General features: G+C 40.6%; 1 protein-coding gene across 3 annotated transcripts in view; it reads left to right on the forward strand.

Annotated features, from left to right (window-relative positions):
* The first annotated feature begins 233 nt into the window (after nucleotides 1–233).
* The window catches only part of tln2b (talin 2b), a 159865-nt gene continuing 137922 nt past the window's right edge, over nucleotides 234–22176 (forward strand). For 2 of the 3 annotated variants that reach the window (XM_017708330.2, XM_037542619.1), the window contains exon 1: nucleotides 235–333. The gene's annotated coding sequence lies outside the window, so the exon portion shown is untranslated. Of the gene's footprint in view, nucleotides 334–22176 lie in introns of all 3 variants that reach the window. The other variant, XM_037542618.1, reaches the window with a different exon arrangement.

The following is a 22176-nucleotide window of genomic DNA, read 5'->3' on the forward strand; positions in this document are numbered from 1 at the left end:
CTGGCTCCTGTCATTAACACTGAAGAAGTCAAGGTAAACGTCTTATTTTTCATCAAGACTGAGTTAGTTTGGCTCGAATTTTGAAAGGTCGCTGGCATTTCCCCTGAAATGTACACCATGTACACACAAAATAAGGTACACAACTTAGGGGTGTAGATATGATGGAGCCCCCCTTTCTTACACCTTCCCATATTAATAGTGCTGTATGTGAGCGCAGCTCCTCGGTGGGGGACCCTAATAACGGGGGCGGAGCCTGAGCGTAGAGGCAAGACTACAGCCTGCTGCCTCTCTACATCAACTCATCTCTCATGCACGGACAGTGCTGGATTTCAGGTAGGAATGTGCGATTTAAGGATTTTTTTCTGCATCGTCTTGCGTTGTTACCTTTCCGGAAAGCTTGCTGAATGTAAACGCAGGCGTTCTCCGCCTCTCCCTCTCTTTCTCCCGAGCTCTGGTGTGGTGTATCTGCTCTGCTGTGAGCCTGACCGACTCGACATGTGATGGTGGAGAATGAATGGGCGTTTAGTCTCGTGTTTCTGAATTTAGCTCTCACTTCTGCTGGGTCCACGCTCTGACTGCTTGGGTCGTGTGCACAGGACACGACCGAGTCCAAGTTGTTTGGTGTTTATTCCCGCTCAGTAGCCCCTCTCGGCTCTGGGAGACTTTGCCTGTTGATTCGTTTTCTTATTTATCCTGGTTTTTGTTTACTTCCTCGGCCAGGCTGCAGGATTCATCCCTGATATGTGTTCTCTACGCGGGGTCAGCGTGATCAGGCAGCCTCTCCGCTAGCACACACAGATTGCGGCGATAGCGAGAAACACGAAGAGCACGAAGAGGGTCAGCACACTTCGTGTCCGGAAAGCTGGACCCGACCTTTCTAGATCAGACCGCTTATTTGGGCGAGTTCGGCCCTCTGTGAATGCCCGCTGTGTGCAGCATCTCCCTCAGTCAGTCAGTCAGTCAGGCAGTGGGGTCATCGCTAAAGGGCGAGATTTGACGCCGCCATATTTTAATGGTATGTCTGATGTCCTATCGATGTGCATCTCTAACTACATTTCTGTAGCATTACCCGCCTCACTCCGTGCTCTGGAACTTCTAACGTAGGTGTGATTTATTCCCAGAGCACTGCTGGTCTTGTCAGGACGGGCTAGACTGCACGACACATGCAGAGAAATGGCTCGTTAAAATGTAGGTTTTCTGCTGTTTGTGAACACGAAGTAGCCCATCTCTACCCCTCTCGGCTCTAGCGATTCTCGGATGGCGAGTGTCGCTGTCTCATGGTCGGTCTGTGCCCTCAGAGCCCCCCCTCTGTGCTGATCATATTTATCTGGATGGATATTTGATAGATGTGTGGAGAAAAGCCCTTTACTCCGCTGCCAGCCCGCACGACGGAGCTGAAAAATGCGGTTCCCGTGTGCTCTCCACTCGTAATCCTCTCATTTTTGCTGTAAAGCCGAATTATACAGTGAGCTGTTGCCCCGCTGTCCGAGGCCAACTGACTGACTGAGCAAAATTAGAGAATTGGTAGGAGAGCCCCCGCGCTCACATTGGCACTCGCGCGCGGTTCTCTCTTCAGGTAGGCTGTGCTGATAATGTCGAACTGTTCGATGAGAAAAGCGAACAAACGGTACGCCGCTAATGAGTGGTCAGATAAGGCGGGTGTATCAATATTTTTATCCTCCACCAAGTCGTCCTTCACCTAAAGTTCGGCTCCTCGAGGCGTACAGGCGATGTTGGCGCTGAAAAAGAGCCACACCCCTCAGAGCTGGAATCCGCAGGCATGGCAGCCCTTCGTGTGTTCAAGAGTAAAAGCCTATGTGAGTTACACACGAGTAGGAACTGGAGGCTAACTGTGGTTGTATTTATCTTCTCAACTCGTCCCTTTCAGGAGCTCAGCCTTGTTTTATAGTGTGCGTAAATAAGTAATCCGTCGAATGAGTGTTTATTTTTTTTTAAAGGTTTATATCGCGGTAAACCAATTTGGTTTTTCAGAGAATTCCATGCACTGTGTAAACACTGTTAAAGTTTCAAAATGTACATCTCACTCTGCTGTCCTTGCACAGACATTACACTGCAGAAACGACCCATTTTGAATTCACTGTTTTTGTGATGTCACGAAAATGTATTTACATATCCACCTATTCCGCCTGTAGCAGTTTAGCCCCGCCCATTCATGATAATATGATGAGGAGTGGTTCAGCCTGGGCTGCTTTCTTGAATGAGGGGCAATCCAGGGTAGCCAATTAGAACAGAGTTACATATCCAACTGATACATATATCAGTTGTAAAGGCACAGTTTTCAGGGAAAAAGCAAGCCTGTCATCATGTAAGAATGAATTCTGGCTTCTTTTAGGTACAACAGCTACACAAATGTCATAAGTCAGAGAAAAGCAAACTACAAGAGAAATGCAGGAAATGGACTCTTTAATAGAAAAGAACCTAGTAGTCGTAGTCTGCTTCTATATATTTTTTTTTGTTTTCCACTGTAAATAAACAGCACATAGGATTATGGTGTGTCATGTTAAGGCAACACTACATCAGATGATACAACAGTGATCAGTGATGTTTGCTTAGATTAAAAGTATGTGTTCTGTTTGTCACTGTGTAGTGATGAATGCCCTGCTCAAACACGACCAAATTCACATTTGCTCCCAAATGCCCTCATTGTTTTGTTTGCTTGGCCTGTATGAATGTCATTCAGCAGTATGACAGAAATGTCCTGATATTATTCCTGACCTGTACACAGACATTCATAGGAGTGTGTGCTAGGCAATTTAGGCAATGAGCAGGAAGCCAGCACAGGAAGAGACGGATGTTTAATAGTGCTGTGCAGTAGACTTTCTGGCTGTTACATGAGGTCAAGCCTGTGATCTCTGAATGGTGTTGTCTTTTTGTCCTGAGAAAGTCTTTGTTAGGGCAGATGTGGTTTTACTGGGCTGTGTGGGTCCAGCACATAGTGTTATGGGCTAATTAATGTGCTAGAAATATGAATATGAGGCGGCAGCAGCAATTCAAAGAGTAGTGTGACTAAATGGCATGATTGGGATGACACAAACCGGTATCAGTCTGCATATAGTCTTGTGTTAGCAAATACACCTACATGCTTCAACAAAAGTGCAAAATGCAACTGGCTGTGAGCAGTATGGCTAAAAACGTTGCTGTTAGAAGAAAAACTCATTATCTCAGATATACAGACAAAATACCAAAAAAACTAAGCTGAAAAAACAGCATGATCCATTGTTTTCTTGTTAACACTGCATTTTAATTAGGCACAATAGAGGTCATCCAATTGGAACAGGGGTCATACATCTAAATATATATGTATATATATATATATATATATATATATATATATATATATATATGTATATGTATATATATATATATATATATATATATATATATATATATATATATATATAGCACCAATTAGAGCAGAGGTCATTTATAATATAATATGGAGCTGTTAAATTTGGTGTTTTTGGGTACAATTTGCTTGTGCTGGCCACTGGATATTCAACATGGTACCTCATAGCAAAGAACTCTGAGAATGTGAGAAATAGAGTTGTTGCTCTCGACAAAGATGGCCTAGGCTATAAGAAGACCGCTAACACCCTGAAACTGAACTAGAGCATAGTTCAGTTGGTGGCCAAGGTCATACAGCAGTTTTCCAGGACAGGTTCCACTAAGAACAGGCATTGCCAGGGTGGACCAAAGAAGTTGAGTCCACGTGTTCAGTGTCATATCCAGAGGTTGGCTTCAAAAAATAGATGCATGAATGCTGCCAGCATTGCTGCAGAGGTTGAAGAAGAGGGACATCAGCCTGTCAGTGCTCAGACCATACGGTGCACAAAACTCAGTCTGCATGGCCTACGTCCCAGAAGGAAGCCGCTTCTGAAGCTGATGCACAAGAAAGCCAGGAAACAGTTTGCTGAAGACAAGCAGTCCAAGAACATGGAAAACTGGAACCATGTCCTGTGGTCCAACGAGACCAAGATAAACTTGTTTGGCTGAGATGGCGTCCAGAATGTGTGGTGGCGCCCTGGTGAGGAGTACCAAGACAACTGTCTCTTGACTATGGTCAAACATAGTGCTGGTAGCATCATAGTCTTGAGCTGCATGAGTGCTGCCGGCACTGGGGAGCTGCAGTTCATTGAGGGAAACATGAATTCCAACGTGTACTGTGACATTCTGAAGCAGAGCATGATCCCCTCCCTTCGGAAACTGAGCCGCATGGCAGTTTTCCAATAAAATAATGGCCCCAAACAAACCTCCAAGATGACAACTGCCTTGCTGAAGGTAAAGGTGATGAACTGGCCAAGTATGTCTCCAGACCTAAACCCAGTTGAGCGCCTGTGGTGCATCCTCAAGCAGAAGGAGGAGGAGCGCAAGGTGTCTAACATCCACCAGCTCTGTGATGTCATCATGTAGGAGTGAAAGAGGATTCCAGTAGCAACCTGTGCAGCTCTGGTGAATTCCATGCCCAAGAGGGTTCAGGCAGTGCGAGATAATAATGGTGGTCACACAAAATATTCACACTTTGAGCACAATTTGGACACATTCACTGTGAGGTGTACTCACTTGTGTTGCCAGCTCTTTAGACATTAATGGTTGTATATTGAGTTATGTTCAGAGGACAGTAAATCTATATGTAACACGGAGTGAGGAGGCGGATGCATACGCTGAGATAAGCAAGATTTATTAAGGGCAAATCCAGGGTCACAGAGCCAACATGGATAGATCGGGGGGCAGACATGATATAAACCAGAATAAACAGAGAATCAAACAACAAACAAAGACCGGCAAACACAGGGCTTAAAATCACAGGGATAACGGGGGTCAGGTGAAAACAATCAGGGGCGGAGTTGCAAAACAAGGGGCAGGAAAACAGATACCAAAACAAACGCACATGGAAGACCAAAAGAAAGGAGCACATGGACAGGAGTGGGAGGGGCCAATCGTGACACTATACTGCTCTACAAGCTGTACACTGACTACTTTAAGTTATATCCAAGTGTGTGTGTGTGTATGTATGTATGTATGTATGTATATATATATATATATATATATATACGTGTGTGTGTGTGTGTGTGTGTGTGTGTATATATATATATATATATATATACATACATAAACCCACACAAATGTCAAAAGCGAACAAAAAAGTAAATACAGCAACATTGTAGATTATGGGTCTTTTAATTGTTCCTTACATTATTAAAGGCTGTCTTAAGTTTTAAGTAGGAAAATCTAGTAAAACTACGTTCAGCGTTCAAGTCCAGCAAAATGGTAGTCTTGGTGGAATAAAAGGCCTGGATCTTATTTTACAGAAAATTATAATGTTTAAATCACAGTTTCGATGTTGTCAAAAAAATCACATTTTTTCCACAATTCGATCAGCTGTACCTCTGGCTTTAAGAAAAGGTGCTTGTCATATCTTTGCCACTGTATTGAAGTGAATATCATGTTTAAACTTGACCTAATTCAGATATGCTTTACTGACGTATAACAAATAAGTCCCTCTCTCGAAATGCATTGAAGTGACCGCTGCAGATTTTGACCTGATGCCAACTGAAAGAGAGAAAACACTTCAGAGGATTTATGGACAGAAGGCTTGAAGGTCATTGCTGTGCCTGCTCATGGACTCTGCTTGATTACTCAGTATGACCACTCTCCCTCACCAAAGACTTGCAACTTTTGCAAACACCTGCTTTCCACTCTCTCTCTTTCTCCCATATGCATGGCTATAATTAGCTGTCTGCACAGCAAGTGTCACAAGCTGGGATACAGCTTTCGCCTGCCAACAGAGGCTGATAAAATCCGGCGATTCCAGTGACATCAGGCACCAACTGAGAGCAGCGAGGAGAGGCGGCCACATGACAGGGTTCGTTCTCTGATACTGTACTGCCAAGGCAAGTAGCGATGATATCAAGAACAAGCGTTCATGCTCCAGTTTACAGAAGCGCTTGAGAGGATAGAGCGTTTTGGAGTCCCTCCATTTCCATGCAGATACATTTGTGGCTTGGGGCCAGGGCAGCACGTTGTTACTCTCACTCCACTGATGCATGAGAGCATGGGGCCCTCCATAGGTGCCAGGCTCTGGAGAAACTGGAGCTTTGATTGCTATCTATGGCCTGATGAAGTCGTGCCTGATTGCATCATCTTTCAGTTCATTCTGGTGACCTCATGTGCTTGAAGTTTAGTTTTTTTTTTCCCTGCAATCTCAATGAAATGATCAGGGCAAAACATTAGATGAATTCTCTGTAAAACTGAGTGCAGCTGGTATGAAGCTGTAAGCATTTTAATGACATGATGTAGTAAAACTTAGTGTTTTCCATAGTTACAAAGAGTGTAATGGTTTCTATACAGTAGTGGAACATTGGTAAAATGAATGTGAGTTCAGACTATGCCTTCAGCATGGTGGTAGTATGAGGGAAGACTGATTGAGGGAGGGGGGACTCTGAGAACTTGGGGTGGAGTTCTGGGCAGCTTCTGCCTGTAGCAAGAATGCCAGGCTCCCCAACCCCCCCCACCATCCATAGTTGCAGTAGGACTGATGTAGGACTGAGGAACAGTGAGGAGATGCGGTCCCGGTGGGGACTGTGAATGCTTTGTCATGGGAATGGAAGATGAGGATCTGAATTTATAGGGCATTATATTGGAAGAAGGAGGGGTTTCAGGGATAACTACATCTTGAAATTTAAAAACATTTGCTGATGCACTTTGTGGTCTCTTCTGGGAGTTTCTTATTTGCCAACTTTCATGGAAGCCACAGTCAGTGACTGAGTGCATCTTATCTATAGATGTGTTGTTCATAGTTGTGCTGTCTTATAAGACTTATTGTGCACACTTTGTAATATTGAAATAAAATTAGCATTTTTCTGAGCCAAGCCACTCTTTGCAGTGTATAATTAGAGCTCTGTACAATCAAGAGATTTTGGACACATTTTGGAAAATATCAAAAGTCAAATTGAATCTTGACTTCAGAATCAATAACTGTATTAAAATAAGTATATCATTATACCCCTCATAATAAGTCATTGATCGTAATGCATATAATTTAATTCTACCTTTTCGATTTTTATGGCACTCAGTATATACTTTTAATATCGAACCACCTTCAGACAGCCTGTACCCGTTTTATTTAATCTTATTTATTCTTATAACATTTATTTCTTGTTTTAGTTCTTCTCTTAGTTCTTTATTACTTTTTAAACTTATTTTAATTAGTTTTATTATTATTATTATTATATTCTTTTATTTTTTTAATCTCTATCTTCTTTTGATCTTATCAATTAAACCTCATGTTTTATTTTTATTATTTTTATCTATTTTTCTTTTTATTTTCACAGTTATTTTTAAATTTTCTTTTTATTTAAAATGATTAAATATAGATATTATTTTCTTTGTCATGTCAATCCCTGTTTTTGTAAATGCTCGGCTACATTGAAAATGAGGGTTGCCCTCAATGTACTTCCGAGTCAAAATAAAGGTTGATTGATTGATTGATATAAATTCAGTGATTAAAGCTGAGTTGTTTTGGTGTTGTACTCTTGTTTTCTGTGTCACAGTATAATCCTCCATTTTTAATCCATTAAAGTCACATAGAGATCCTCCTTGTACAAGGTACACCTACATTAAAAGTCTTCATGAGATGCTGGTCTGCTGAGAACATTGCTAAAGCTGGTATGAAGTAATATGATAAGGTAATTACAGAGAGTGATATCAGCTTACCTCTTATTGTAATTCTCCCTAATGTATTCTCATATTGTGAGAGTAATTAAAATCGAGCCCTCTAAATGATTTGTCCATTGACTTTGCCTGATGGCAGGCACGCAGTTGAAGAGGCCATTATAAAAATGACTTTGGATTATAGCAAGCCATTAAGGCTTGGGTTATAGCAAGTTTTGGTCTTGCAAGATTGTTCTCTAAAAATGAAACAACAAAACATGGAGGTCATTCTTTTGCTAGAGGTTCAGTGGATTTGAGCGAAGTAATGTTAAATGTATTTATTTAGCTTTACAGTCTTTAAGATCACATGCACCTCAAACCATATACAAGCAGGGCCATAACGTCAGATAGTTTTGCATTTGTCACGTGATTTTATGTGACAATCGCATGAATCGTACAGTTAATCATGATTGTTAAGTGTGTTAATGTGGCCAAGGAGAGCTCTAATTAAATATTTTCACTGAATAGCCTCTATATTGAGTAAGAAGTAATTACAGTGGGAGTTATTTGAACTACAAGAGCTTATCATTTATAGTGTAAGAGCTCATGATTTTAGAGTAGGCCTACGTACAGTGGGCCTAACTATTGGTTTTGGAGGTTTAGATGAGCTGGAGCTTCTTTTTTTACAACCCCCAGTGTACCACCATCTATCTGTATGGTGTCATAGCCAGCATTGTAGTTTTGTGTGTATTGCAGTTTTGCATAGACACTAGAGGTGAGAATCTCTAGGAGCCTCACGATTCGATTCAGTTGCAATTCAGTATTATGCAATTACAGCAATGAGTATTAATTCACCACAAGCTTGTTTAGCTTACTTATAGGAAGTGTGGGGAATGCTTGACTAAATTCTTCCTGACCTCACAGGAAGAAAGTCTATGTTTAAATTAAATTATGGATTTTTAATAGAATGTGTTTTTGGCCTGTATCTTGCACTGTTTTATACATTCAAAGCAAGAATAACATAACTGATCTTAGAGCAGTGAATTCTTCAGCAACACCCTGCTGCCCTGACTGTTGGCTTGATAAGATTACGACTCCCCAGATAGCACTGGTAATTAGCAAAGGGGGGGGGGTCCACCGTGTCAGTAAAATATCTTTGAAACAGGACGTCTCCAACATAGCACGAAAGCCCTGTTTCGCAATGACTGAGAACTGACGTGCAGACTGCAGGTCACATAGCAACGATGAATTATTCGCATTCATAAGCACTGCAGTTGGTTTACTGGCAAGTTAAATCTGCAACGAGAGACCATCAAACATTAAAAAGTCGCAAAGATGAAGTTGCTTCTCTTTCTAATTTTCCCGTTCCATCTTAAATGGTGCCGCATTTACATTTGGTGCCTGTCAAAATTTAAGGTGGAACGGGAAAATTCGAACAAGAAGCTACTTCAACCTCTTAAACAGCCGAACACTGAGAGACATTTTAACTGCTGACATTTTAACAAGTAACTCCTGTAGTTTAGAGGGAAAGCGTTCTGTCGGAGAGACATACTGGACATAAATGTTGTGGCTGCCAAGGAAGTCTGGTTTTTGTTGAAAGGAGAAAATGTGGGTTGTGACTCCTGTCCTAACCTGGCTTTAATGCAGAGGGAGCTGGTCAGATTTCTCACTCATCCAGTTGCGTTTTTGTTATGTACACATCAAAGACTGTCTGGTTCCGCGTTTTTGTGTTCCATCAAAATTGAATATTTAGAAAATCGATTTTTGACATTTGTGAATGCAGAATCGTTCACATCTGCATCATGATGCATCTAAGAATCTATTTTTTTCCTGCACCCCTAACAGACACTGGGCTAATTCTCCCATTTCACAGAATTATTTGAGTAAATGATGTCTGGATCACGGGTCGTGTGGGTTATTGCTCTGAATGTGTTTAGAATGTATAGTGCATTAAACACTTGACCTTTAACAGCTTTAAGAGAGTCCTTAGGCTACAGCATGTATATTTGTTCAGTTGGAGACCAGAACACCATTTTGTTCGCACCAAAGACTAAAGAATAGCCACATTGTGCAGTCTTTGCAAATACATGTTCACTAATACATTTTGTTTCTGTGAAATCATGTTCAGAAGCACATGTCCCATGAGACCATTGTGTCATGTAGCACCAAAACTGGGACAATTCCCAGGATCCTTGTTTCTTCGCTACACCTCTGGAATTTTATGATCCTCCATATCTACTTGCTAACAGCAGCATTCACATCCCTGTCCTAAAATCACCAACTAGCAGTGGGGGAATTTGGCATTATAACATGGATAGTTTTGGTCCTAAAATCTGATTGACTGTGCTGTTTTTTGAAGTCGTTATAAGATACTTAATAAACACAAGCTTTGAATTGAAGTATTTACTGACTGATTCACTGTAAAACTCAGATATAAAAAGTAAAGAATACATTAGTTAGATGTCATACACACTTCAGATGTCTGTTGTTTTGGTGGTTCTGCCTTTAATAGTATTAAACCCAGAGTGGGCAATCCAATATGACACTGTCAGCTTGATGCTAGCACAGTTTAAGAAGCTGCTTTAAGGCGTCTACAGAAGTAAGCATTATTGTTGTGGCTGTAATTTGGTGAACCAAAACCAAAATCATGTTTTAGGCGAAGGATTCTGCATTAAACACTTCTACGTGATTGTATGATAGCAATTTAAAACATTCATGAAATAACTGCAGTGTATAGTGATGGGCAGTGCTGGGAGAGGATGGGTTGTTGTCCTCTCTCAGCAGTCAATAGCAACAATAGCATACTCTGAATGAACTACTTTTATTGGTGGAGAAATTGTTTATTGTGATTGTTATTAATTACAACCTTTTTAAAAGTTTTATGCCGTGCTACTTGTTGTGCCTAGCCAATGATGAAATCACAGTAACACACTTCTTCTCCTGTCTTCTTGCTGCATAAAATGATGGATTCTTATTGGAGCAAGTTGCAGAGGCTCGTAGCCGCTGATAGACTCGGTCTAACAGAATTGTAAATTATTTTAGCTGAGCTCTGCTCAAACCTTATTCAGTACAGCTTCATTATGTTACAGTAGATGAAACATTACACACTGTAGAGTTGGAATTCCAAAGCTTTGGACTGTGTATGACTCATAAGATCTACCAAATTAAATTAATACACTCTGCTTGATTCCAATTTATTAATTGTTACTAATACAGTACTGCACATTTGAAATCCTGTGTGTTATCAGTTGAGGTCTTATTTTGCTTTGCTTTGGTTTGCTGATTTAATAGTCTGTCTTTTGGCCTTCAGTAAAATCCTGTGTGCTATTGTGATGAGACACATCAAATGCCTTTCATTATGTCCACTTGAATAAAGACTGGTGCATGTTATTGAAGTAGTGTTATCCACTAACATGTTAGCATATCCTTAAACACAAATATATGCAGTAGAGACAGTGAATAGAACTCTAATAGAACTTCTCTAAGGTCACTCTAGCTGAGGAAGGTGACACTCATATACTTCAAGGTCATCCATTATAAAGACTGGTAATTTCCTTCAAACACAATTCCGGCCTTCAAATGGTTTTCAGTGATAAGCAATCATGTATTAGCTAGAGAGGCTCTCGGTTTCCGAGCATAATCCATGTGAAAGTCATTTTTCTTTCTGTTGTTGAAGTTGTTCCATCCCCAAAAACAACACGCCTGGTCAGGAAATGTTTAGTTGGTGATCTGGAAAGCGAAAGGCTCTGGAGTCATTGGAGAAAGGGCAAGTGCGATTGTGTGTTAATGTGCAAGTGTGTGGGTATTTTTGTCAAATTGCTGAACTGCCACACGCCCAGTTGTCTGAAGGTTTGGTCAGTCCTCTGTGCTCTCTGCACCTCTCAGAGTCCAAGTTGAGTATGCAGTTGCTCAGAGCGCAAGTTCCACTTTTTTCCTAATTCAGGATTCAGCTTCTATTTACTCACATCCAAACACAGAACTGATGTGAAAGCATTTTGCCATGACGTGCCCAACCCAATGATGTCCAATGATAACAATTTGCCATTTAGTAGCAACAGTGGGACAATCCCTCTAGAATAATAATTTTTTCTTCTCAGCTTGTGCAGTCCTCCATATCTTTTTACTAAAGATAGCATTCAGTTCTCGGTCCTCAAAGTCTCCAGGTGATCAGATACATTTCAGTGATGACAGAATCAGGTTGGTGTTTGAAGATAATAAAAAAATAACATTGATCAAAAACAATATTTGTTTGTGCATTCATGCATGCAGATGTTTGTGTTCCAGAGGAATTGAAAATTTACAGATTTACATTTCCCTGTAATGCTAATCCATAGAAACTTTGAGTATGTCAACATCAGCATCAACAGATATTGGGTATTGTCATCGACCCTGAATTCCTCTATAGGTGCACCTCTACAAATGAGTACTCATTCACTACAAGCTTGTTCATCTAACTTATAGCAAGTGTGGGGAATGCTGGACTAAATTCTTCCTGGAAGAAAGTCTATGTTAAATTATGGATTTTTAATAGAATGTGTTTTTAGCTTGTAACTTGCACTGTTTGATACATTCAAAGCAAGAGGAACATAACTGATCTGAGAGCAGTGAATTCTTCAGCAGCACCCTTGCTGCCCTGACTGTTGGCTTGGTAAGATCACGACTCCCCTGATAGCACTGGTAATTAGCAAAGGCTCTTTTATCCACGGGCCAGCAGACAAAGGACTGCAGTGTGCTGTGCCTTCATCCCTCATTGCAGCTGTTTGAGTGAACACAGTGGAGTTAATAGGCCTTGTCCATATGAGTGTCCTCAATTAGAGATTTTCCTCTGGCTCTATTGTGCTTGTAAAGGTCTTGGGCGTGGGACATGTTATTGTCAGGTTTGTTTCTTTGGAAATGTATTATTAACTCCTTAAACACCATGAGTCAATTTCTGAGACCAAGATCAAGCCTAAATCTAGACTGTTGTTCACCATTGGCACTGCAATTTAGTCCAAGATTTGGGAAGAACTGACACCAAGGGTCCACGTGTGGTTCCACACTTAAGTTCCTCACTCTTATTACTGCATAACTTACACATTGGTTTTATAGTAGCTATACCAAATAATTGATAGCAGTTGGTGAATGAGAGGCCTTGAGATTAATAACTAAATAATATGGCTACGGTTCAAGTGGTTAATATTCTAATGGCTTGTGTGTGTATGTAGTTCTTGTAGTGTTTGCTTTAGCAACTTCTGCCCACACTTTCCCATAGATTCCCTAGAGAGAAGCACACCTCCACTCACCCCCCAGTACTTTTCCAGATGATCTAACCATGTTTCAGTAAAAGAGTTGGATCACACTCGGTAACACTGCTTGTTCCACGAGTCTGGAGGGGGCGAGAGGCAGGGACCATTCTCAGTGAGGGTCTCATTGTTGGAATTATTTACTCCTCATCCACATTTTCCAGCACTCCTCTCATTTCCTCTCCTCCCTCAAAGCCTAAGCTTTTCCGAGGGACTTTTCTGCCGGCCTCAGAAGTGAGCATAATAAAGGGAAGACCAACAGAGCGCTGAAGAGGCCAGGCAGGCCAGGGCTGAATGATTAGGTCTCCTCTATCTCTTTGGTTTTGTTATGAACTGTTGCTGGGCTACAGTGTCAGGGCTTCTGGGTGTTGGGAAATATTTCCATTGAGAGGAAGTCATTGTTTGAGTGAGTCAGTAAGGAGCTGATGGCAAACCATCAATTGTCTTGCTATGGAGGACTGTTATCGCATATAGCTGTGAGAATAAAGGCATCCATTGTTTATTGTAAGTAGGAAGAGATTACCACTTGATGGCAATGTTGAGGATGAGGATCTTGATGATAATGATCGAGTTGTTGTTGCAGCTAACATTGATTATAATGATGTTTATGCTAATGATACTGATGAGATAATGATGACGAACAAGAAAAAGATAATGGCGACGGTAGTGATGACGGTGGTTCTGACAAGTAGGGGAAGAAGAAGGAGGTTTCTACAGGTGTTCACTATGATTATGGTCGATAAAATCACTCGTGTGAAATGCAGGTAGAGATGTGGCATGTACCCAACTCTGAGAAGACAGATTTGTATACCTATCTGAAATAGTGAAGTATGTTTGTGTCTGTGATTTTATGCTTGATGATTTGAGCATAACCATGAAGTGCACTGATATAGTGTTATACTAGTATTTAGCTTGTAGCTTAAGTTTATATTGATCAACTGGGTTGAGGGCTCCCTTACAAAGCACAGTATGCCCATCTGTCCTGATGCCACTGGACCAATGTTTGGGCTCTGTGGTGGTCAGTCCATGGTTTGGAGAACACTAGCAGCTTCTTTGTTTAATTTGAGAATTTACTTCTTTTTTGTTTCCTTTTCTTGACATCTACTTATCCTTTCAGCCTTATAGTGTCTTTTCACAATGGAAGGATGTGCAGAAATACCTGCCTTTTTTTTTAATCTGAAGCAAGAGTGGAGCTTGATTTTTTTTTTTTTTTTTTTTTTCTTCTGTCTGAAAGATGAAAGCCTTAAGTAATGTTAATCTAACAATGGCAGTAGTGCACCCAATTGGAAATTGTGTTGTATTGGCATTGGAGGCCAGTATCCTTTTTTTTATTGACATGTCTGCCAAAGCCAGTACTGATGCTGGTACATAAACAAATGTAGAAAATGAAGTAAAGTCCACTTGGATTAGCATTACAGAGAAATTTAACATTTATTTGTGCGTGGTTATGGAAATGAATAAAATCCCAAATTTTAGCAGAGTAGCCCAGTGTCACCTAAAATTTCTGCTCTTCCAGATTAAATACATTATAAAATATCCTTTTGAAATATTGACCAAATCTGAACATCTGTCTGATGCCAATATTTATTTTTGAAGCAAATGTCGATCTCAATACTGATACCAATATCATTAGGATATGCTTGTCCATCCCTTTATTGTGGTCTACCTGATATTGTGGTCTCCCAATTATGCTACATCTTGAAATAATCATTTGAACTCCAGTTTTGGAAACCCCTACATTTTTACTTATTTTACTTTGCTTTTACCCTTCTTTTTGCAAGTGGAATGTCTAATATCTATTCTTCTTGGAAAAATTTCCCAAGAATGATTAACATATAATTGATGGTAGTTTTCATATGATATTAAATAAATGAAGGGTGCTTTCTTGTTTTTGCCCAGTATTCTATGTTGGTTCAAAGTGTGATTTTTAATTGCCTTGCAATAGGTTAGAAACACATTGATGAACCGTCAGTATGATATTGTTAAAGATTGGCCTATTTGGACAGAATAATTTGTGTTTGGATCATGTGAATGTCTTGATTCATCCAAAAACTCAAAAGAATATCTGTGATTGATCAAGATGTTCACAGAACACAATTAAACATTCATTGATTGGTTCAAGGCTCATTTGCATATTGCAGCTTTCTGTAGTATATGTATGGCAAAGACCAAATATTGTGATTTAAAAAAAAAAACACAATATATTGTGCAGCCCTAATGTTCGTGACTTGGCTGCATCCATGCAGCGCTCTGTTTATGTGTGACGGTATGTATTTAAGAGCAGGAGATGAAGGGAAGAGAGAAAGCTCCAGACCGTTGCAGAAGTAGGTCAGTATACCGCAGGCTAGTAAAGCTTAGGTCACATCACTCACACACAGACCCAAACATACACACACCTGTCTGTCTGCTTGTCAGTGGGGGTTAAATACATACATGCCTCTCTGCTTATCTTTCCCGTCAAACCAGAAACAGTAGAATCAAAGGTACAGTAAGTGACGTAGCATGTAACTAGCATGTAGTTGATCACTTAAGTGGCTTTCCTTGACAACAAAATAAGGGCCTGACCTCCCTTGTTAACCCAACTACTGTAAAAAGAAACACATTTTCTCTGCCAACAGAACAGGGGCGTTCTGGAGAATGGAATAAATAGACTTATCCAAGTATAAAATCCAGGTTGTTGAAATTATGAAAGTAGGCGCCCATAAGAGGGTGTTGTGTGTAGCTGTGTATAGTGTGTGATCAAGTGACAATTTGGTTTGTGTTGCTGTTTTTCATTGGAAATCTCACTACTCACCTAAAGGGATGCTACTTCACATAGAGGGCCATCATGTTTAGATGCTTGATAATATTGGATTCATATTGGTAATGGCAGATATTTGCTTAAATGTATCAACATTGGACAGATGTTTAGATGCCACGAATATTTCAAACTGATATTTGATGCATAGTTGTACTTCAGAAGAGTAGAATGTTTGGGTGACACTAGTATATTAGGCTAAAATGTCTCAAGATGTACTCCAAGTTTAGCAGATGTGTGTGTTAAAAAATATCAGCCTCATGATTCCCATAACAGTGTGTTTCTAGAATAAAATATACTATTGTAAAATATTTTTTGTTGGCTGAGCTTGTAAATCCATGTCCATATTACATACTACCCTGAGACTTTTAATCCATTATTAATCCAGTCACCATCCTATGTTGCTACTCCCAGCTACAACCTCACCAATTAGGCCTAGCATCTTTGGTCTGTGTGGAGCGAAAGGCCAAGCCAGGGCTGATCAGAGTGCAGGTTGTTGCTTTTAATTGCCTCTCTTGAAAGGACTCATTTGGAGTGGAAACAGGCATTGGAAAAAGGGACAGAATTGTCTTGGGAAATCTATCTACCATCTTCATCTTTTCACCTATGGGGATCATTGATTTTATGCTAAAGATCATTAGATACTGTCTTGTGTGTTCTTAAGCAGAAAAGGACAGGGCTTTCATGTTGATCTCCCCAGGCCAGTACTAACACTGTGTGAAGAAATGCTGAGAGGCACTGATTTGAGTGAGTGGATCCACGGAATTGAATAACTGAAGTTGAGGTGTTCCTGGCTGTAATGTTGTCCTTCCTTTTTTCTGTGATGACTAATGGAGGACTAATGTTTTTGTGGTCTGTTTTACAGTTCTTCATGAGTGTAGAATACAAAGACCAATTTCAAAAGCCTTTAGGTACCACTTAACAGCCGTGCAAAGAGCAGACATACTTGTAGCAGGCATTACAGGCTGCAGCATGCAGTCTACCTGTTCGTTTAGTAGACCGTTATTGTGTATTTTCTTTTTTTGAGTTTGTATTGAAAAAGTAGCACTGTAGGTTCTATGGCCTGTGTTCATAATAACAATATACCTTCTTATAAGATTTTTTATAGCTTTTTTACAGTGAAAACTAACAACAGCTTCCTGAATAGGCTATATACATATTATATGCTGTTATTGGTTTTCTGCTAATAGCAGCCTTTCAGGTGAGGAGAAAAGTCGTTGCATTTAACACTTTCACTCCAGACCTGTCAGTTGGACGGTCCAAAACACAAAACTAGACCATCATGCAGCAACATCCATTAACATGTGAACAAACCTTGCTTCAGACATGCACACATGCTTATCAGGTCCAAGCCCCTCCAGCAGCTCTCCAGAGCTCTACCGAGAGCGTGGGTACTCACTGTACTCTTGGCATTGTCACAATGACTCCACAGTCCATTAAGAGAATTAGCATGGGGCTCTCCCACGGCTGGGCTGCGAGGGATTACCCCTCCAATCAGCAGGCCAGGCCTGAGGCAGAATCAGGCTGAGACTGAGTATGGCCCCTGATGGCAGCCCAGCCTTCTGGAGCAGAAGGTTAATGGCAGCATTGCTTAAGAGATTGCTCATTGTGCAGCTCATTCAGAAAGCAACCGAGGGAAAAAGTAAACAGCACAAGAAAGCAATGCCAGAGTTTTTCTGTCTACACACCTTCATAAGAGCGTTGATCATAGGCTAATATTGATGATTTTAAATCAGCGTTTTAGCAGCTGAATTCATGATGCATGGCAATAGAGGCTGTTGAATCCATCTCTCACAATCAGCTTATAAGTGACCCTGAAGTGAAATTGTAAAAGAGAAGAGGCAGCTGCAGATAATGAAAAACAAATATTTATCAGCCCTCTGCCTTTATAAAGTACAGTGTTCTTATGACTCCTGGAGATTTTAAAACAGAGATGACTCTTGTGTACAGTGCGCTGAAAATGATAATGCTGCTCCACTTGTTTTCTTGAAGTCATCGTTCGGCTGGATAATGTCCTTGTCGGTGTGTCTAGTGGGCACATCCTTCTTCTTCTAAATAAGCTGTGAGAATGATGCTGAGGCATTCGATTGTGTGCTGCTGACCCAGCAGTAACTGCAGCAACCTCTCTCTCTCTCTCTCTCTCTCTCTCTCTCTCTCTCTCTCTCTCTCTCTCTGTCTCTCTCTCTCTCTTTCTCTCTCTGTCTCATGCTACCCCTCTCTGCTCTGTCTGTCTTTTTTCTTAGTCTCTCTACTATTTCTCCCACTCTCTCAGTCTTTCTCACTGTTTCCTCCTTTCCACCCATTCTTTCTCATTTGCCATCTCTCTCTCTCACTCTCTCCTTCTTTCTCTCATTATCTCTCTCCCTTTTTCTTTCTCTTGAGTCTTTCTTTCTCTCATCTCTCTTTGTTTTTCTCTCCTTTATTTTCTATCTCTCATTTATCTCAAAATCTTTATCTCTCTCTCTCTCTCTCTCTCTCTCTCTCTCTCTCTCTCTCTCTCTCTCTCTCTCTCTCCCTCTCTCTCTCTGTGTGTGTGTATGTGTGTGTGTGTGTGAGCTCCCTCAGAAAGCTGCACACACATGTGATTTCACCATAGGGACACAGCCAGCTTTGAGTATTAGAGGGAGGAGCAGAGTGAGAGTGAATGATAAAGTGAGTGAGAGAGAGAAAATGAATGAGTGAGAGAGAGCTCATATCAGTGCAGACCTTGTCAGAAGGTCATTGTCCATGTCCATTTTGTTTCCTGTATGTTCAGTATGTAAAGACTAATATTCATTTCCTGTAGTCCAGCTGTAACAGAAGAACATGTACAGACTTGATTCACTGCTCTTTGGTCCATTTGAAGTCTTTTTGCAGGGTGTATATCAACGTGTGTTTTTCATTGTGTCAGCAGTGCCGAACCGCAGGGCCTTATTTTTGTGTGAGCTCTCACATTACCCCCTTTCCAAATGTTCATTCTTATGGTCTGAGTAATTAGCAACACTATATGCAGCCATGTATCTGTTTGCATTCTTCTGAAATGGTGTGAGGAAATCTCTGTCAGGGCCTACACTTGATACTGGTCTTACTTTTTTTAAGTGCCCAGGATTGTTAATCCTAAGCAATCCAGCATGCAGCAGGATGGTGGGGCATTTACATGCATATATGCTGTAGGTCCAGAAGTTCGTAGACAGCTGCTCTTCTAATGTTCTTCTGAAATAAAGGGTATTAATAAAGAGGGTGACCCTCTTTTGTTGCAGGTAGATCTGCTACCCCTCTGGAAAGACTTTATACTAGATGTTTGAACATTTGCTGTGAGGATTTGGTTCTTTTTCGGGGGGGGGGGTTTGTTTGCTTTATGTTGTATGATATGTTAGTGATTTCTTTTGTTTTGAACTTTTCTGCTGGACATTTTCCACCATTGGCTGAGAACTGACTGAGAGACTTTGCACTGCAGTAGTGGAGTTTACTGGGCCTCAAATTGAGTGATTTTCACTGTGGTGGGGGACAGAGATTGACTGAATTGCGAGATGGGACACTTTTTACTGTAGTTGCAGAGTTTAACTGGACCATAAGCCAGAGGTTTCTTCTCTACAGTTGCAAAGTTTGACTAGGCCGTGAGACTGGACAGTTTTAACCGTAGTAAAGGAATTTGACTGCTCCATGAGCCAGAAGCCTCTGCATATTTGATGGAATTTGACTGGGCCACCAGCTGTGATCCTCTTCACTGTTAAAACTGACTTTGACTGGCACACGAGCCAGCAACATCTTCATTGTGGAAATTGTTTAACTGGACCACGTGACTATATCAGGAGTTTTCTCTCCCACCGGCTTTTCATTTTTGACTTAATGTTTTGTTGGAAATTAATTTGTTGTGTTGTTGGGAAAGTAAAGCATCCTGGATTGTCCGTCCATCCATCCATCCATCCATTTTCTAAGCCGCTTCTCCGTCAGGGTCGCTGGAGCCTATCCCAGCAGTCTTCGGGCCGGAAGGCAGGCATCCTGGATTGTAATTATTTAAATAAAACCTGTCATTATTATTGTTATCATTGTTGTTATTATTAATTTATTTACTGTTATTGTTATTCAGTCACAAGAGCATTAGTGAGGTCATGAATTGATGTTGGATGATTAGTTGTGGATCATAAACACCACTCAACAGAGGTATTAGATGGAGCTCCATCATTCCAGAGAATGCATGTATGCTGTTGGTCCAGAAGTTCGTAGACACCTGCTCTTCTTATGTTTCTATTGACAATACCCCAGCCAACAATACCCCTGTAGCTGAGCATGTGGCTGTTTTAGAGTGCCCCATTCTATTGAGAGTGATTTTCTATGGAGATAATACAAGGTATGGGTGGAGATGAATGCCCGTATCAACAATGGGTGAACCTTCAAATTCACTCATAATGAGCACCTCAATACTTTTCGACATATCTGCATGAAATGCATATTTTTCAACACAATTTTGTCTTTCAGTTTACATACAGGCAGTGGTTTTTGTTGATGTAAAATATTTTTGTTTATGTGGGAATTATGTACTCTTTTGCATAAACTAAATTCGGTGCATCATTGTTTCAGTGCGTGTGTGAGATTGCTTGTCTGTAGTGAAGGGCACTGGAGGATGGTTGAGGAGGAGCAGGGACTACCACAGAGTTGTGATGACTGAGTTGCCTTTGAGCTGCAATTGTATCATCCACAATAGCTGTATATCACATTACAGGACATTCTATACCCAAGTCCTCTCTTTTGTCTCTATGTCATCCCTGCTGTCCCACAGGCTTTAGCACTGCATTATCTGACAACAGAGAGCAGATCCTGCACGGTGACTCCAGATACATAAATATAGAGCCTTTTGCATGTATAGTGTAAAGAAGAAGCTATTCAGTACAAGGCTGGTGTTTTGCAGAAATGGCAGTTGTGTTCAGTAGGGATTAGCTAGAGACATTGCTCATGAATTCATTTGTCAGACAGGTACCGTAGCTCCAGGCAAGCCTTGACCTTGTTAACATTTTGATGGCAAAGTTTTTTTCTTTCCTCCTTAACCTGCCCTATTTTTATTCAAATCCATGTTCTTCTGGTTCTTCTACCAGAAATCAGGGTTTTGGAAATTCTAAAGTGAAAGAGTAATCAAAGGATAATCTCTATCTCTCTCATGCAACAGGAGATGTACCTTTCTTTGCATTATGCAGTATTTATGGTCTGTGGCTTTGAGCCCTACACTTATGCAATGTGAACAAAGGGCAACCACCAGAGAGCATGCAGCCCTCTCTTGATGCTAGGAGAATGCATACAGCTATGATTCACATGGGTAAACGGGTAAATGCGCCTATTAATAGCATTCCTAAATAGATGTGCACTGTAGCCCACTCAGAGCTGTGATAAGGACTACTGTATAGCTTCAGAAAGCATGTATGCAAATCCTATTTAAAATGTAATAGGAAGCAACAAGGATGATGTTGGATGTATTAAAGCCATGGTGTGTATCTTGTATATGAGGATATTTGAATGAATGATGAATGCATTTGTCTAGTGCTTCTCTAGACAACCAAATGCTAGCACCCTTTAGTGTGATATGTGATGTTGCACCAGGGTGATTATTAGAAGACCAGGATCAACAAGAGTCATAGCGGGCAATTTAGAGTGGACCCTAAGGTTAACAACCTTAAATAAGGCTCTAAATCCTGCACTACATGCGTTTTTGCAACTTTATCCTGCAGCAACTTCAGCTTTCCACAGAAATCCCAAATTCAAGTACATGCCAATTCCAAACATGCTTGATTTTGGTAAATAGTGGTCAGTCACACGGTGGATCTAGAAATTCTGCTTTAAGTAGGAATTAGTTTTTAATGGAACTATGTTGAACAGCAAATTCCACAGGTTCCTATCAAGATTAAGAGATCAAGAAGAACTTTGCTGTCATTGCAACCATCAAACAAGTCTAGAGTGGTGTGTTTGCTGGACCAGACAGTACAAGTGATGAAGACATAGTAATACATATAGTGCAATTACACAGGACAATAAAGTACACTATATTCAATTACAATACAATAAGTTTCTTTTCATTTATTTTGAAGACAGTGGTGCAAGTTACAGTTTGCTCCACGTAGTGCTGCATAGTCCCCCCCGAGGTAGTTGGTACAGCATGTAGTGTCATTTGTACTGGGAAAGTCACTAATATTAAATCATTTGTATGGTGATAGTTCAAATTCAGTTTCAGATTTTGATGTTGGGAGCAGAGAAAACACAAGCTGTGTCCAAAGCAGTGCCCTATTCACTATATAGTGCATATAGTGAAAACATTTCAATCACTGCAATAAGTAGTGTACACCAGATGCAGCACAGGAAATACCCATAATGTACTGTGTTGTTTGTAAGTAACAAGCAAAACCACAATGTTAATATCTAAAATCATTTGCCACCACTACAAATTCTGTACCCTATAAT

This window comes from Pygocentrus nattereri, chromosome 11, assembly GCF_015220715.1.
Source record: "Pygocentrus nattereri isolate fPygNat1 chromosome 11, fPygNat1.pri, whole genome shotgun sequence".
NCBI lineage: Eukaryota > Metazoa > Chordata > Actinopteri > Characiformes > Serrasalmidae > Pygocentrus > Pygocentrus nattereri.